Source organism: Anguilla rostrata, unplaced genomic scaffold (assembly GCF_018555375.3).
Source record: "Anguilla rostrata isolate EN2019 unplaced genomic scaffold, ASM1855537v3 scaf1105, whole genome shotgun sequence".
NCBI classification, from domain to species: Eukaryota; Metazoa; Chordata; class Actinopteri; order Anguilliformes; family Anguillidae; genus Anguilla; species Anguilla rostrata.
The window spans coordinates 1-18683 of NW_026986442.1; the positions used below are offsets into that span (position 1 = coordinate 1).

General features: G+C 42.2%; 1 long non-coding RNA gene across 1 annotated transcript; it reads right to left on the reverse strand.

Annotated features, from left to right (window-relative positions):
• Nucleotides 1-61: 61 nt before the first annotated feature.
• On the reverse strand, nucleotides 62-4411 carry LOC135247167 (uncharacterized). The gene is made up of 4 exons (XR_010328105.1): nucleotides 3861-4411; nucleotides 3147-3626; nucleotides 732-874; nucleotides 62-168 (listed from the first exon to the last, which is right to left on the reverse strand). It is a non-coding gene; the product is annotated as an uncharacterized LOC135247167 (long non-coding RNA).
• Between the last annotated feature and the right edge of the window lie 14272 nt (nucleotides 4412-18683).

Sequence of the window (18683 nt, forward strand, 5' to 3'; positions counted from 1 at the left end):
GTCAGAAACATTGAAGTATTATTACATAGGAATGTCTATTTGAACCTGTTTTATTACCTTTGATGATCTGTGAACTCTCCTCTGAACTTGATTGGCTGATCCATTGACTCTTCACTCTTCATAGACAGACAGCTGGGTACAGGTGACCCTGCTCTTTCTACTTTAACCCTGTGAACAAAACATGGAGACAGAGCTTCCAGTTAAACTCATCCTCTTACTGCAGCTCTAACTCACAGCACATGAAGACAGAGCTTCCAGTTAAACTCATTCTCTTACTGCAGCTCTAACTCACAGCACATGGAGACAGAGCTTCCAGTTAAAGTCATCCTCTTACTGCAGCTCTAACTCACAGCACATGGAGACAGAGCTTCCAGTTAAACTCATTCTCTTACGGCAGCTCTAACTCACAGCACATGGAGACAGAGCTTCCAGTTAAACTCATCCTCTTACTGCAGCTCTAACTCACAGCACATGGAGACAGAGCTTCCAGTTAAACTCATTCTCTTACGGCAGCTCTAACTCACAGCACATGGAGACAGAGCTTCCAGTTAAACTCATCCTCTTACTGCAGCTCTAACTCACAGCACATGGAGACAGAGCTTCCAGTTAAACTCATCCTCTTCCTGCAGCTCTAACTCACAGCACATGGAGACAGAGCTTCCAGTTAAAATCATCCTCTTCCTGCAGCTCTAACTCATATCACATTAAATATCTGATTCATGCATTTATACCTCTTCCTCTCAGTGCTGAGGGTTCCTCCTTTGGCCTCTGGATCCTCTGAGAGGCTCATTGTAGAAAACAGTGCCCCCTATCTAAGGAGACGGGAACACATCAGACCAGACTGGACCACAAGTGGCTTCCAACCCAGATTAGCCTGTAAACACACAACATGAGAACATACTGAACACCCACATGTACACACAGAGACACAAACACACAATATAGCGTAGTTTTGACTGGATGCAATGCAGAATTTAAATGGGCCCTGAAAATGTACTATACAGACATCTCAAAAGGAGTGGTGTTACCCTTGATACTGAAGCTCAGGAGCGTGTGCCCAGAAAAACAACACAGCGCACTAGAAACAGTGTGCCGAGGCTTGATTAGTTTCTGCCATAAACACGTGATCAATGACGTCCGAAGCTTCATTCGGTACACACAACCATGTGACCGCTTTGGTAACTGACTCAAAGGAAGCAAAGCTTTGGTTTCGTGGGGAGAGTAAGCAGTTTGTGTCAGTCGTGAGCTAGTGAGTCACAGTGACTGCTTTAAGAATCCGAGACATTGTGCACAAAACCCTAACTAAGCTTTGTCCTCAGGACAAAGCTGAGACCCAGGGGAAAATAGTTTTTTTTCTATATTTTTTGTGTTATAATATATATAGCAATACAAATGTATGAAAATACAAATATAAAAAAAATAAAAACAATCAGTTAGGAATAATGCTTTCTAAGTGCAGTATTACTTATTATTACTAAAATTAAAATGAAAAAAAACTAATTTTAACTCTGGAAATAATTGGAAAGACCACCAGGTCCAAGAGCATGTAATCTCACATCCAAATTTATGATATTTAAAGACCATAATATATTATAGACACAGAGACAATTAAGCTATCATGAAGGCTTGAAGATATAAGTAGAAATGTTACATCCTCCACAGAGGACAAACATGAATGTCTTTGTCCCAGAAGGATGAGAGAAAATTATTAAATGAATACATACAACAATAACCTTTTATTTCAATGACCTGTTCAATGTTGCATAAGCACCTCCTCTCCCCATTTAATAGTTATTACTCCGAAGTTTCAAGGTGGACACAATGCTGATGACTATCTTTTATAAGTCTTTTATTGAATCTCATTTAACCTTTAATATGATCTGCTGGTTTAGTAACCTAAATCTTAAGTGCAAGAGTCGACTGGCCAACATTGAAAAATTAGCTGGCAGGATCATCTGATACAGCTGACCCCTCCCAGCTGTATCAGATAGGATTTATAAGGAAGGCCCAGTCCATTCTGAGGGATTCCCAGCATCCCTTGTTCAATCAATTTGCATTACTTCCATCAGATCGCAGATATACACCGATCAGCCACAACATTAAAACCACCCACCTAATATTGTGTAGGTCCCCCTCGTGCCGCCACAACAGCTCTGACCCGTCTCCACCTCTGAAGGTGTCCTCTGTTATATTTGTATTTCTGTATATATTTGTATCTACTGTATATTTGTATCTGATATTTTGTATCTACTGTAAATTTGTATCTGATTGTGTTACTTTATTGTCTTTTAAGCTGCAACAGTGCAAATTCCCCCCGGGGATCAATAAAGTACACTACTACTACTACTACTACTACTACTACTACTACTTATTACATTATTGGTTTTTATTACATAAAAAAATTGAAATGGATTACATTATTGGGAGTTATTACACCATTGGTAGTTTATTACATTATTAGTTGCTACAGGGCTATAAAAAGCGAAGATATTGTTAGAGGGTGAATTATTCCCACATGATTCTTGACGTGTCAGAGCAGTTTTGGCGGCACGAGGGGGACCTACACAATATTAGGCAGGTGGTTTCAATGTTGTGGCTGATCTGTGTAGGCTCCCTATTTTAAAATAGGATCCCTATGTTAAAAACAAACAGGATTAAACACTCTTTCATCCCAAGTGTCACTGGCTTTCTTAATAAGTTATAGTGATATGTTTTAGCGATGATTTTAATGTTTATCTGTCGTCATAAATATAGTTATTGCTACTTATTATATACTATGCTGCAGTACAAACTGCCCCATGGTGACAATAAAGACTCTAACACCAAACCTATATCCTTTGTGTGATATACCGGCACATTTATTCGGAATACCCCCTCATTAATGCAAATAGGCTACTCCTAACTGCACATTATGTGGCTGTAACTCAATATAGACATTACATTACATTACAGGCATTTAGCAAACTCTCCTATCCAGAGCGACTTACACAACTTCTTTTTTGTCGCATATTTTTTTTAAATTACATACATACAGCTGGATATATACTGAAGTAATGCAGGTTAGGTACCTTGCTCAAGGGTACTATGGCAGTGTCCTACCTGGGAATAGAACCTGTGACTTATAGGTTACAAGGCCAGCTCCTTACCTATTAGAATGGGCAAGATGTGTGATCTAAGCGACTTTGATTGTGCCAGATGTGGTGATTCGAGCATCACAGAAACAGCTGCCCTCCTGGGATTTTCATACAGTACAGAGAATGGTGTGATAAACAAAAAACACCTTGTTAATGAGAGGTCAGAGGAGGATGGGCAGACTAGTTCAAGCTAACAGAAAGGCCACAAATGAAATAACAGCTATGCTTGGCCAAAGAGCTCTAATGTCATCTCTCAGGACCACAGTAGATGAGACAAAGGAGACTATTTAGATTCTTGAAACTGTCAATTACTCCCAGTAAAACCATTTTCCTGAAGCCATTCCATATAGCCTTTTGGCATGGAGGTAGCATATAATTTTGGAGCATCTAATGTAGCAATTAATAGAAACTTGGTGACCCCCCGATGCAACCAAGTTCTGTAATTCTCCAACTGTGGCCACTGGATATTTCTTTGCTCCCTGACCCATCTACCTGACGGAGTGTAGCACAGTGGGTAAGGAACTGGGCTTGTAACCGAAAGGTCGCAGGTTCGATTCCCGGGTAAGGACACTGCCGTTGTACCCTTGAGCAAGGTACTTAACCTGCATTGCTTCAGTATATATCCAGCTGTATAAATGGATACAATGTAAAATGCTATGTAAAAAATTGTGTAAGTCGCTCTGGATAAGAGCGTCTGCTAAATGCCTGTAATGTAATGTAATGTACCTCACTGTGCATTGGCTAAGATCACTAGCGCCATCTACTGGGCAGGTTTAACACTACTCCAGGGGTTTTGAAATTATTCATATCTGGTCTCACAGTAGTAAGTCGTATATTTCTTTGTTTAGTTTTTGACCCATTTCCTTATTTTTGAAGGTCAACCACCATTTTTTTTCTTCATTTGTGAGTTTGTTGCTTTTGATGAAAAACGGATTTCATAAGCGTGTTGCCTCAGTTTTATACTCCAGTGAAACAGCAAGCCATGGTAGAGGACAACACAGTTCCTTAGGCCTGAGCTCAGCTTAATGTCTTATATACATGCTGGAGTAAATTTCACTCTGTTAGATTTTATTTTTAACAATCTTTAAGAGTGCCAATCATTGTGACCCCTATAAAGTCAGTATCTGAGATGAATGTATTTTGCTAGTAGGCGTATACGATATGCTAGTGACAATTTATAGCCGACTGATATCCCTGTTATTGCGTTTCATGTAAAATTTTAAAACATTTGGCAACGTTAACTACCCGTGCTTCCAGTCAGTGTTTCGACCGCACATTTACCCATAAATATACAATATACACCCCCCTAACATACACGAACATGCTCGTGAGAAATCTTCTTGGAAAACATCCAAAAACAACCCAAATCAAAAACTCACGAAAGTAGATCATTATTTCTTAAGTAGCCCAATTTTATCTCAAAAATGTCATTGTGTCATGTGTTCTCCGTTTCTAAGTAGTTGTAATTCGATTTGAAATCGCTGCAGTACAATTTATGTAGTATTTTAATTTCAACTTCAATATAACTCAGGCAAAAAGTAAATTCAGTTTGAGGCGTGGCTTTGAAATCAGACGCTTTCGTGCTTTTAAGTAGACCTACATGCACAGCTCCATGCTGCAACCTTGTGGTTCACACAAGAAACGGTGTCTTAATGCAACTATAACCGCAGTTGTTTTCAGTTCTTGCTACTATTAAAGTAGTTGAAACTTGTGCAAATTCAATAGAACAGAATTAATTGGTAAGGACATGGCCACTAGGTCTTCATGAATTGAAACTAGTCAGAGTTGGGTAGCAAATATGCAAATGAATATCCTTTAAGCATCTTTTTAGCATGCTCTTGTATACGGGAGCTAATGTCTCGTTTCAAATGATAGAAGACCAGCTATAAAAGCTCCATACGTGAATTATCTACCGACCACCGACTTTAACATCAAGTTAATTTGTCTTAACCCAAACTGTGTGAATACAGAACAATAACATTTGGACTTCACAAACCACACAGTTAAAATGTTCGGACTGTTTGTGTTACAGTAGCAGGTGTCATAATGTAGCCGACGACAGGCCTGTGACTTCCGTCATATCCAAATAGGTAAAATGATCACGAAATACCGAATAAATGCTAAAATAAATGTTAAAATGTTTAAAAGTTATTTGAAATAGTATTTTTTTTGTTTTTGGTACCAAATGGGGAATTTGAAAAAAACATATTAATCCTCGTCTACTCCTCAGGCAACATTTTATTACCTGTTTTATTTCACTAAATTAAGCGTTATTGCGATCATAGCTACAGATTCCTATTCCTCCAAACACCCCTTCTCATCTAGCCTCTATTCTCCCGGCTGCAACGACTGAAGCCCCCCAGTGAGGCTTGGCTTCGGGTCTGGTTTTACCCACATTAGTGTTTATGTGTGGCTCCCTAGAGAGAAATAAGAGCACTTGATGTGCACACACGGCAAAACAATCTGTGTGACGATAAAAAAAGCCGAGTTAGAGATCCCGGTTTGCGTCCTCTCTGCATGGAGCTAGCAAGTTCCTGTGCATGTGCTGGTTTCCTCTGGGTACTGGGTCACTGTGTCCATATACTCCTAATAAAGAAATAATTACACAATTCTGTCTACAGATGTTTAAAAGCCAACACTGAATCTCTAATTTTACACAACATGAAGTTTCCCTTCAGGTTAAAAAACATCAGTGTCCATGTTCTTGCTCACAAGTGAAAACATTGAATCATTTATGATTTCTGCAACAACAATTTGATGACACTCATAGTGCAACAGTAATGCACAAAAAGCCAAACTTCATGCTGACCAGAGAACGCTTCTGTAATCCATCTAGTGACAAGTGTCACAAAATGGTTTTGCTGCTTAATGTACTTGTTATGCAGATTCTCTTATTTTTGCCACAAACATGAGATTATGGTTCAAACTAGCAAGTGCCCATGAGACAGTAGCTCAGAGTGAAACTGAATTTCCATTACCATCTAGTGGCTGTTTAAAGGAACTAAAATACAATTTTTTCAACAGTCTTTTCTAGAACTCCAGAGGAGTTCTCATGTCTTAATAATTGCAGTAGATGTGACTTTAAACCAAAATGTTTTACAAATAATCCAGACAATGTTTTATTGATCAAAAACAGTTTCCATGTCTATATGATTGCACATTTGGAATCACTGCCCATTCTTTCACTGCTCCGCCTCAGTTCCTGTTGATTCAGTGGGAGACCTGCAGTGATTAATGCACTTCAGACTGTGTTCTGCAGTGTACACCTGCTTGAAGGCCTAAGGTAGTGAAGGGAAGTGTATGTTTCTGTATTTCTGTATGCACTCCAGGCCACTTCTGCCTAGGCCTGTGGCCTTGTCCCAGTCTCCACATTCCCAGTTACCATGACGATGAGGGAGAAAAGCGATGGAGAGCTACAGGGAGGATGGAATGCAGGTCAAGGCCGTGCCGACATCACTCCTGAGAGGACCCGAAAAACTTTGGCACCCACCATGGGGATATACCGCCCCCGTCCCAGGCACTATACTGTGCTGTAATGTTGTGTGTTGAGAGGCCTCATTACTGATGTAACAAGCGTGTGTGACCCCAGACAGAGCCTCCATGCTTGTGAGATGTAACCTTATGAGGTGTGATGCTTGGAAACTACTATCAAGACTGAGACAATTTAGTGAGTCTTTGGAGAATGCCTCTGCATGCTGTTTAGTGGGTATTTCCCTGGTGCATATTGTACTAAAGTCTGTTACAGTGGGAAAATGTCATCTGACCTGATGATTTCCTGTCTACCGTATGTACCTGCTTTCAGTGGTTCTTATCAATTCAGTGATTATTTGGCACATTGTATGGTAGTCTGCATTTCTTATGGATGCTGATAAGTTGTAATTTTATTGAAATTAGGCTTGGGGCTGCTGGATAGGTCATTCGGTTAAGGCACCATGCTGAGGTGCATGGATGAGCCTCACGGCCTCGGGTCGAATCCAGACTGTGCCAGTGCTGACTGTGGCCGGTAGATGATGATCCAGATGATGTTTTAACAATCAAGAACAGTTTATATATAGATGGGATTACACATAGTCTATCGGTGCTTTTTCATTGATTGATGTTGCACTGTGACCACATACTTCTAAAGCATAGTACTGTCCAATCATGTTAAAAATGCAACATGATCACTCTGACATCACTTGCAGTAGTTTTTTTGGAGAGAACAGTGCTGTCATTTATACTCAAGGATTCCAAAAACAAGATGGACCCACTGCACTTTGCACACAAGGTGAGGCACAGCATTGATGATTCTCTACTTTTTTTTCAGTTCAGTTAACTCTTGAGAACCTGTGAACTTCTGCCTTGAAACTCAACCTTGGAGTTCAGTCACTTGCAGTAGTATCAGAAGGCCACCAGGTGGCAGAATACATCTGCTTTGTGTTTACAGTATTCCAACAAACTCCGAGATTTTATAGTTGTCAAAAAATACTCTGATACTTTTGGCCATTTCCAGCTCCTGCCACGGTACATAATGGTTTCATTAAATTCAATTTATCTTGAGGATGGAGGTGCAATTAATTCACTGGTCGACGCACTGAAGATGCTCATTGTTGTTGTATGCAGATGACACACACAACACACTGATGCACACATCCTCAGAGTACATGAACACACAGCCTGCCAGCACCCAGCCACACACACACACACAGCACACTGATGCACACAGCCTCAGAGTACAGTAACACACAGCCTGCCAGGCCCCAGTCACACACACACTTGCTTGCTTGCTTGCGGCTGTCCATCGTTGCCGAAGATAACGTCACTTCCTTGGGGGGGGGGGGGTGGTTAGTGGAGTGTTGTGGCTACCGCTGCTGTCGGCGGTGCCATTGGAGGTGGCTGTGAAGCCCGATCCTTGACCCGCATGTCCTGCCACAGCTGGGGCACGTGAGGGCTGGGTCTGGTGATGCTTGGGGTTGTTGCGCGTGGTGATGTCTGCGCTGCCGTTTCGCTTCTCTCTGGGACGTGCGTTTTGATTCCAGGAGGCCGATTCCAGAGTTCACGGATGCGGTCTAGGCTCGGCGGTCCATGGAGGTTGCTTCAAGGGCCACTGGCTTTATTCCACAATTCTTGGGTGACTCTCTAAGATGGTCCTTGTACCTCCACTTTTGGCCTCCAGGTTTCCTGCTGGCTCCCAGGAGCTGACCATATAGGGTCTGTCTTGGGAGACGATGCTCAGGCGTCCTAATGACATGCCCGACCCAGCGGAGTTGGCGCTGTAGCAAAATTGCTTCCACACTGGTTGTCTGGGTACGCTGGAGGATGGATGTATGGGGTATGCGTTCCTGCCAGGTGACTTTTAGGATGCGCATGAGGTACTTGATATTAAATGATTCCAGCTGGCGTATGTGGCGTCGATAGGGGGTCCATGCATCGGCACCGTATAATAAGGTGGAGACACAGACTGCTCAGTAGACTGCTACCTTTGTGGACAGCTTTAGGTTGCAGCTCTCGAAGACGCGAGAGCACAGTCTGCCATAAGAGGAGGAAGCACGATTGATTCGAGCTTGGATGTCATCATCAATTTGGCAGTTTGATGCAAGGATGCTGCCTAGGTAGCAGGACTGGTGGACCACCTTTAATGGCGTGCCGTGGATGCTAAACACTGGGGGGGTGGATACAGGAGCTGTAGTCTGGACAATAATTTCTGTCTTTTGGGTGTTGATCTGAAAGCCGATGGCACTGCAGATTTCAGATATTGTGTCCAGTGCTTGTTGCATTGCAGCAGGAGTATGGGCAAGGAGGGCGCAGTCGTCTGCATATTGAAGCTCTTGTATGGTGGTGGTTGTGGTCCTGGTGAAGGCTTGTAGACGGCGGAGGTTGAAAAGGTTGCCACACACACACACACACACACACACACACAGCACACCGATGCACACAGCCTCAGAGTACATTAACACACAGCCTGCCAGACCCCAGTCACACACACACACACACACACACACACACACTCACAGCACACTGATGCACACAGCCTCAATGTATATTAACACACAGCCTGCCAGGGCCAGGCACACACACATTGTTCTCCTGATCACATGGATAGTTGGTTTGATACAGTGGTTTGTGTCTTTGGAGGCCCTATTAGACTGAATGCTTTTCTTTCTGGGGAGGCTACGCTCCTTCGGTGTGTGTAGCAGGATGCTGGCCATGTTCTACCAGATCATTTCTACATGATGAAACCAAAATATCTGTATAAACTGGCAGAAACTAATAAAAAATCTTTTTTATAGATTCTCCAAACTGATGCACATATTCTAGCAGTCCCATGCCAACCACAGGCAGTGGGAGTAACCAGGGAGGAACAGGGGACCCCACCACGCCAGCCCAACCTCCCCCCCCACCAGACCCTATGCTGTTAGGAAATGCTATCAGACTCCGTCCGCTTCTCACATACATTCCCCCACTGGCTCAGAACAGCTCGTCAGCAATTTAGTCTGTCCTCCCCCAAATTTGCCTTCTCTTTCCCAGACCTGGCAACACAATCTCCATCCACCCAAACTGGGATTTGAGTGGCCTTAGACACCCCTGTCATTTTCCCAATCATACCCCACACCTCCCCAGCCTGTGTGCCCCGGCCTATCCGAGAGCAGTACTCTCTCCAGCACTTCCTGTTTGCTGCCTCAATGACTCTCCTGGCCACTGCTCTCGCCCTCTGATACTCCAGCACACAGTCTGGAGGAAGGATCCTGTGCAGGACCCTGAGCGCAGGGCTGTGTGCTCAAACAGCCTTAGAACATTCCGGTGACCACCACAGCACCACCTTCCTCATCCTTCCCCCTTCAGACCAAGGGACAGCTGCTATCCCCACCCATCATTCAGGCAAACCAATACCAGGCTATCCATAAATTTCTCCATAACAAGCACCATTTCTGTTAGTCAACTCGCTACCCCAAAGTGTATGATAGGAATTAAAATCTCCACTCCAAATCACCTTATTAGCCCTAAGCAGGAGTATTATTTCAAGGTAATGAAGGGACAGGTCCAAACTCTGGTTATAAAAATTCACCACTACAACATTCCCCTGTACCCAACCACACCTCCACCACCACTCATTCACTCTCAGCGCTTACAACCACCTCTCTAAATAATAACCCATCATTCACAAAGGTGCAGCACCCTCCCCCCTGACCAACTTGTCTGCCCCTCCGCACTGATCTATATCCTGATAGGACAAACGGCAGGTGTGCAGTTAGCCAAGTTTCTTCAACGCAGAGAAGGTCAGACAACTCAGGCAACTCTTAAGCAAATTTTTCAAATCCCTGCCCGTTGGCCACCGAACACAAGTAGAGACGTTTAAAAAACACCAGTTGTAAACTAAATGTCAATCACCACTTTGAGATGCATGTGCCATCGCTGGAGTCAACAACTCTGTCAAGTCCTCCAGTGTCACTCCAGTTCTCCCTAAATGCACACCCACAGCAGTCACAGTGATTTTTTTTGTGATTTGTATCAGTTTGGGCAGAACAGTTAATTACATTAGCCAGAAAATCTGTCTGTACCAGGCTGTCTGTCTGGGGCACCTGTGTGTACAGGCCTGTGTGTTCTCTTCACTGATCTCCCCTTATTGAAAAAAATTATGAAATAAAGCAGGAGAGATGGCCAGCCAACACTCACGCATTGGCGAAGGAGGAAATGCCAGCGTGTTGCCTCTTCCAGACTCCACTGCTGAGTTAGCTTGGCAACATGTCAAAAACACTGGGGAGAAAACCTGTTGGGGACTGAGTTTTTATGTGCATTAAAGGGGTACTCCTCTGTTTTTAATTATTTTTCTGTTATCATTTAAAAGTTACTCTTAAGAATTCTTGGAGTTGACAGCTAACATGCCAGAATAGTTACAGTATAGCCTGTAGATGACACTCTGTATCAGCAGTGATAGGAAAAACTATGGTTCTCGTGACGACGCTGTCACAAAAACTCTTTACAATGGCTTTACCAGGCCTGAACCCCCAAAAAAAGTTTGTGCTGATTGTAATTGCAGCGGCAAAATTTGCTTTCAACTCAGGAGACGTTGATATTATTCAAGGTTAGTTAATCTATTTTCACGGTTTCATTACATTACAGGCATTTAGCAGACTTACACAATTTTTACATCGTATCCATTTATACAGCTGGATATATACTGAAGCAATTCAGGTTAAGTACCTTGCTCAAGTGTACAACGGCAGTGTCCAACCCAGGAATAGAACCTATGAATTTTCGGTTACAAGCCCAGTTCCTTACTCACTGTGCTACACTGCCACCACGGTTAAACAAATATCCGTACATCAACCCTGAAGAATATTCAAATATCAAATTGTGTAAGAATGCACATCTGAAGTTGGATTCCTCCTGAGATTTCTTTTTTCTGGCTACCGCTTGAGTGTTTTTTCTTCCCATCTGGGAGTTTATCTTTACCTCACTGCTTGTTTTTGGGGGTTCATGCCTGGATATTGCCAAATTTTCCTTCTGTTACTCTTTAAAACATAAATATCATGAATGCGGGAGAGTGAGTAACTGGATGTGCATCGTAATAACAGAAATACTGTAATGTGTGAATAGCAGGATGTGTATTATAATAACACAAATATGGTAGTATGTGAATATCAACGTGTGTATTATAATAACACAAATACTGTAGTGTGTGAATAGCAGGGTGTGTATCATATTGCCAGTTTTACCTTAGTATCCTACTGTGCTTTAGCTAAACCTGCTGTGTTAGCCAAATAGCATTAACACAAAATCTGTAACAGTAACACGCCACATACTGTACAGTCTGCCCACATTTTACATTTCTACAAATCCAAACTGCTTGATTATAGAGAAAACTAAATTCTGATTTCCCTTTCCACAAAGTGAAGACTGTCCACACAAGGCTCATCATGTGCAACAAATCTGTTATTCTATCCATAAATCTCTATTCTAGAGATATAGGCTTCCATAGGCCTATTACAGTTTTTCTCAATTGCTAACACACTAAAACTGGTTCTTTTAGCAAAAACTCCCAAATTATTACTTCAGTTCTCAGAGGACCAACACATCTCTCAAAACTATAAACACTTTTCACTTGTTTTAACACATGCTGCAAATTGTTAAACTTTTTCTGCAAATCTCTACAAACAAATGCTCTCATGAATCACTGGTTACACACTGTGCTCATGCAACAAACACTAGTAGTCAAAACAGTTAACTCAAGTCATCACAACCTAAACTCAGGTAACACACCTTTCTCTAGGTGCAAACACTTGGCAGCAAAATTGTTTACACACCGGTCACAATCTCTGGATCAATAAATAGGGCCACAGTTTGCGTCTGTGTGCTTTTGAACAATGGATCCTCAAAATGGACAAACTGTCCAAAGATCAGGAAGACAAAGGAGACATAGAGGCAGGTGACAATTTGTCCCAGACGAAAAACGTGCCACCTTATCCATGTGCTGGTGCATGGTATGATGATGAGGGAAGCTGGACAGAGAGTTCAGCCAAACTTGAATCGTTTCACAGTGGCATCCATTGTCCATACTTTCAGACAAGAAAACAGGTACTATAATTTACTGTAATGTTACGTATTGTATCTGCTGTACTACTGTGAGAGGATATGCTGTCTATGTAATGTTGAAGTGTATTTACAGACAATATGTTCTTTAGATTTTATTGCTGTTTTTGTTTATAGTGCTGCATATACTGAGTTCCTTTTATGAATGCTACTCTCCTTTGAAAATACTACATTTTTTTGTTCCTTCAACTGTGTTGTGGTTACTGTACAGTACTTTTCACTCAGCATCACTTTTCAGTACTACAGATAAAATATTTGGAAATTTGCACACTCCCTCATTTGTTAGTAGTGTAACATTGCAAAGATAAAAATCTGATAACCATAAAATAAGTAGAATAACCAGGAGAAAATAACTCCTTACACACTGCTATAAAAGGTTTTTGCAGTAGTGCTTTGAATTTATCTCACTGGTGTGTTATGTGTAATCTACATTGTCTGTGTTTTTGATAGCTTGTGTGTGCCATTTGAAGGCAAAGTTTAATTTTGATGGAAGAGTATATGTTTTTGAGAAGATAATTTTAGTTTGGCATGGATGTTTGAGGTTTGTGCTGATTGATGTGTAGTTTTGGGATTGTGTTAATAGTTCTGAGAAAAAGGGGAATTGTTTCATTAAATGTGTCTTAGCAATCAAAAAAAACTGTAAGAAAAGTTTGACGACGTGGCAGAAATCTTATAGTTCACCGGGCCACAATTGATGCGCCAGGTCAACGTGGGGGCAACGTAACGATGTGTGCCGGCATATCAGAAAATGGTGTCATTGCCCACACCCCCTTCACTGGGCCCTACAACACCCAGCGTCTCCTGGCTTCCTTGGAGGTCCTTTATGGCAATCTCACTCCTGTGGATGAGAGGGTGAGAGGGGGTTGGTGAGGGCTGACTTGCCAGTGTACGTAGTAATTTGGGACAATGTCAGTTTTCACCTATCCCCTCTCATCAGGGAGTGGTTTGATGCCCATCCAAGGATGGCAATGCTGGTCCTCACACCCTATTTACCATTCTTCAATCCAATTGAGGAATTCTTTTCAGCATTGAGATGGAAAGTGTATGACCGCCATACCCAGATGTCCTTGCTAGAAGCCATGGATGCTGGGTGTGAGGACATCACACTGGAAGCTTGCAGAGGATGGCAGCGGCATACAAGGAGATATTTCCAACGTTGCATGGCAAGGAAAAATATCAGGTGCGATGTTCATGAACAGTTGTGGCCCAACAGAGAGGAGCGAGTGGATGGGCAATAAAAAGCTAGAGGAAATGTGTTGAGTTTATTTTCTCTCTTTTTTTTACACATTACAGCTTGACCACCTCCAATTTACAGTGCGGTATCATTGTTTTGCTTTACTGTAAACGCTTGCAGTTGTTCTGGTTTTACTACAGTAAAGACATTTTGTCAAACTTGTGAACAAATATTTTTGTTGAGAATTCTTTTGTGTGGCATAATCTTTTGACTGCAACACTATTTACCTAGTGAAGGTAAAGGAACATGCATTCAGGCTTGACTGTGTCATTTTGACGCAGATACTTAGTATATTGTGTGCCTTTGTTTATGCACTGATAGATATATTTTAATTTTGTGTAATTGTTGTACTCAAAATTGTTTCATTTTGAAACATAAGTTAAACATTTTGAGGGTTTTAGGGCCTACTGCAGGTGAAACATAGTGTTGTGATAAACACTTTTACTGTTGTGGGGTTTGTGCTTACAGTTTTGAGAATGTGTTTCGTGTTTCAGGAATTGTGTTTAAGCAATTGAGAAACTATAATGATTCAATGGAATCTACCAAAATGACACATTTCTCAGATTATGCACGTATTTCCAGAAAGTGTCACAAAAATTATTGGCACCCCTGTATTCAGTACATTGTTCACCCTCCCCTTGTAAAGATAATGGCACTGAGTCTTTTTTTATAATGTCTAATAAGACTGGAGAACACATTGGGAGGGATCTTAGACCCTTCCTCCATCCAGAATCGCTGGTGTGACACCCCTGGGAGGGAGATGCAGCAGTTCCGGGGGTGTGCCTTTGATTGCTGCATAGAAAGAGAGAGAGCGCATCCACACCAGCAATAAAACAAATAGACAAACCTTCACCCTCCCCCCTCACATCTTTGGAGAAAACAGGAAACTAAAACAAAAAAAAAGAAAATAATAAAAACAAAAGAAAGCAACATCGAGCAGTAGCTTTATAGTTCACCGTTCATAGCTTGCTGGCTTTTCAGCCGGCCAGCTCCTCCAGCTTTTCAGCGGCAAGTTTTCTTTCTTTTTGTGCTGTGGCCAGACAAAACACAAAAACTTGCTATCTCTCTGTGTACTCCCAATCTCTGCCCCATACCGCGGAGAACACACTTCAAGCTCTCTCCACTAATAGGCTTGACCGAAGCGAATCCGGGTGCCTTTGATGAAAAATGGGTTTTACAAGCGTGTTACCTCAGTTTACTGCTCCAGTGAAACAGGAAGCCATGGACTTCATCTCGTATCTACATTTTAATTCCATTCTTTTACTGATTGACATGATTTTGTCTCTCTGAATGACGTTCAGGCTTTTTGGTAATTAATTTATTGTGACATAGTATTATCTAAATTGAATCACATCCAGATGCAAGCACTTGAAAACCTAGGAACAATCCCAGATATTCATTAAGTGCCATTTTTTTCCTCTCAGCTGAATGTGAAGATTGAGTAAATATATGAGGGTGGTCTGCCTGGGCAACTTGCTTCCTGTTTTAACTAAAATTAAAGAGAAGATAGACACATAGTTTTAAATATAACTTGGCATTTAACTATGAAATCCAATAAACATGATTAATGTTCATTCTATGTAATTATTTTGTTTATTCTGTAGCCACATATATGTCCTTGAATTTCATGGTATTCATAAATGCCCAATAATCCTGTTGTACTGCCAAAACTCTTCCAATGTTATTAAACTGCATTTATTCCAAATAACTCAAATGAGCGCATGTGTGCACAACCATGGGTGTAATAGGGAGAGAGAAGAGTGTATGTCATATGAGTGCATGTGTGTGTGTCTGTGATCATTCAGGGATATGGGAGGGACACACTCAGTAAGGATATAGCATTGTTCACTGCTCGACTAACTCATGCAGGCTGTCCGGATGCCCATGGCTAGCTCTCTCTTTCCAGAAGCTCATGGCTAGCTCTCTCCCTCCGGACGCCCAAGGTTATCTCGTTCTGTCCGGATGCCCATGGCTCGTTCTCATCATCCGGTAGCCTATGGTTAGCTCTCTCTGTCCAGAACCCCATGGCTAACTGTCTCCGTCCAGAACCCCATGGCTAACTGTCTCCGTTCAGAACCCCATGGCTAACTCTCTCTGTCCAGATGCCCATGGCTAGCTCTCTCCGTCCAGAACCCCATGGCTAACTGTCTCCGTTCAGAACCCCATGGCTAACTCTCTCTGTCCAGATGCCCATGGCTAACTGTCTCTGTCCAGAACCCCATGGCTAACTCTCTCCGTCCAGATGCCCATGGCTAGCTCTCATTGTACGGATGTCTATGGTTAGCTCTCATCGTACAGATGCCCATGACTAGTTCTTTCCATTCAGAAGCCCATGGCTAGCTCTCTCCGTCCAGATGCCCATGGCTAGCTCTCTCTGTCCAGATGCCCATGGCTAGTTCTCTCTGTTCGGATGCTCGTGGCTAGCTCTCTCCATTCGGTAGCCCAAGGCTAGCTATCTCCGTCCAGAAGCCCATCGTTAGCTCTCATTGTACGGATGCCCATGACTAGTAATTTCCATCCAGATGCCCATGGCTAACTCTCTTCGTCTAGAAGCCCATGGCTAGCTCTCCCTGCACACGTATGAATGGATCTCCTCGGCCTCTGCTCTGTGCATGTACAGCTTGCAGCTGCAGTGTGAAAAGAAGCAGCTGGCTGGCAGCCGTATATGAGTTTGCTTGTAAATTGGACGTTCCAAATTTGGGTGCGACTGAAGATACCAAATAATAAAAAAACAAGTGTGAGTGAGTGTGTGTGTAAAGTGTGTTTGTGTGTGTGTTTGGCGTTTGCTTGTGTGCACATGAATGCATGCACATGTGTGTGCATGTGAGAGAAAGAGGGAGAAATTATTAAAACAATTTTGGGTGTCCTGTGTAGCCTCGTTCCTGTCAGTACCAGTACGGTTGCCTGTAGGCAAATAGCCGCCTATGTAGCTACTGACAATTCATACTGACATCCCTGCCATTGTATTTCATATAAAATTATAACTAACATTGGCAGCATTAACTTTACTTTGCATGTTTCAAGTTTTTCGACTGCGGTTAGCCTATGAACAATCATCTAGCCAACAGAAATCTGCTTATTCCTATATACAGTTGAGGCCAAAAGTTTACATACACCTAGGCTAAAGACATTCAAACTCCACACATTTCATGTTACCATACATTTCCTGTGTCAAGTCAATTAGGGTATCTCATTTATTTCCATAAGAGGTCATTTCAAAATAATAGCCATGTTACTTTTATAGTATTACTACAAAGTCAGAACTCAGGCATTTTCCTGAGCTGTTAGACCAATAATTAGCCAGCTGAAGTTACAGTGGACTAGTGGTCTGATTTCACTGCAAAATCAATCAATCAATCAATCAATCAAATTTTATTTATATAGCGTATTTTACAACAGTTGTCACAATACGCTTTACAGACAGCCCTAGCCTAAACCCCCACAGGAGCTAGCCTAAGGCAACAGTGGCAAGGAAAAACTCCCTGTGGCAGATGGGGAGAAACCTTGGAAGGAACCAGGCTCAAGGGGGAAACCCATCCTCCTCTGGTCGGCTCAGGGTGCCGACTGGTGAACAGCATGTCAGCCAGTTTAAAAATCAATGTCTGTTCGATACTATTGGACAAAAGGTTCGGTCTATTTTTCAACAGCAGGTTGTCACTGTGACAATGTAGCCTAGCCTATACTCTTTTAATCAAATGACATGGCCTGTGACTTCCTTCATATACAGTGAGGTAAAATGGTTATAAAATATCAAAAATACCTTAATAACATTTCTAGAAGTATTTTCTTTTTACTTTTTGTTTTCAGTCCAAAACAGGAAAAAGCCTGTTACACCTAAACTGCACCAGCATATTCCCATTCGTCCCCACACCCCTTCACCAGCTTCTATTCTCTCCATCCTACTGCACAACAGGCTACTTACTCTGTTCTTTTATTCCTTCTTTTACTCCCTCTTCTTTCTTCACATCTTTAAATTGGTTTTTGAGTTTGAAATACTTTATTTCGACAACAGGAGCAGAGTAAACACCATCCTACAGCCATCCTGCCTTTCTCTTATGACTTCTTCATATCATCATGTAAGCAGACACACAGCATTTCTGTGCTGAACATGGGTTGATCTGATGTACTGGATAAACAGGTATGGGCTGGGTTGGGATAACATCTTGTACAAATGCATGCATGACTGCTTTTAATACAACATTTGAAAACTTTATCTATGCTTCCTGGACTCTATAAAACTGCTTTCGACAGATACACTTAGACTTAGAGATTTTAGTCTGGTAAAGCAATATTTACACATTTGAGGAAACCAAATTAGAGATGAAGACACAGTCAAATGACTACCAAATGTGGGAAAGCATGGTAGCATTTGGCATGTTTGTTTCTGTGAAACATATAGTGTAGCAGCACACATTTGGGAGCTGGGGGTTTGGGGAGCACACAGGACGGGGGGTGCGGGGCAGAAGGGGGGCGGGGGGGGGGGGGTGTTGCATAGCACCTCAGAACTGGAGTCGGAGAGTAAAAAAAAGGTATTAAAACGGGCGCAAAACAAGTTCAACTGGTCTGGCAAGTCCTCATCACTGTTGACACCACCTGATCTCGCCTTGTATGGAATGATCGCCTCCACGCCATGCCAAAGATAACAAGAGGCTGTCTCTTTCTCTTTCTGTTTGAGTCTCTAACCTGTCCTTGTATTGGCGCTTGGCAGCTTTTATAGACCTTTCAGAGCTGTGTCTAGATGTTTT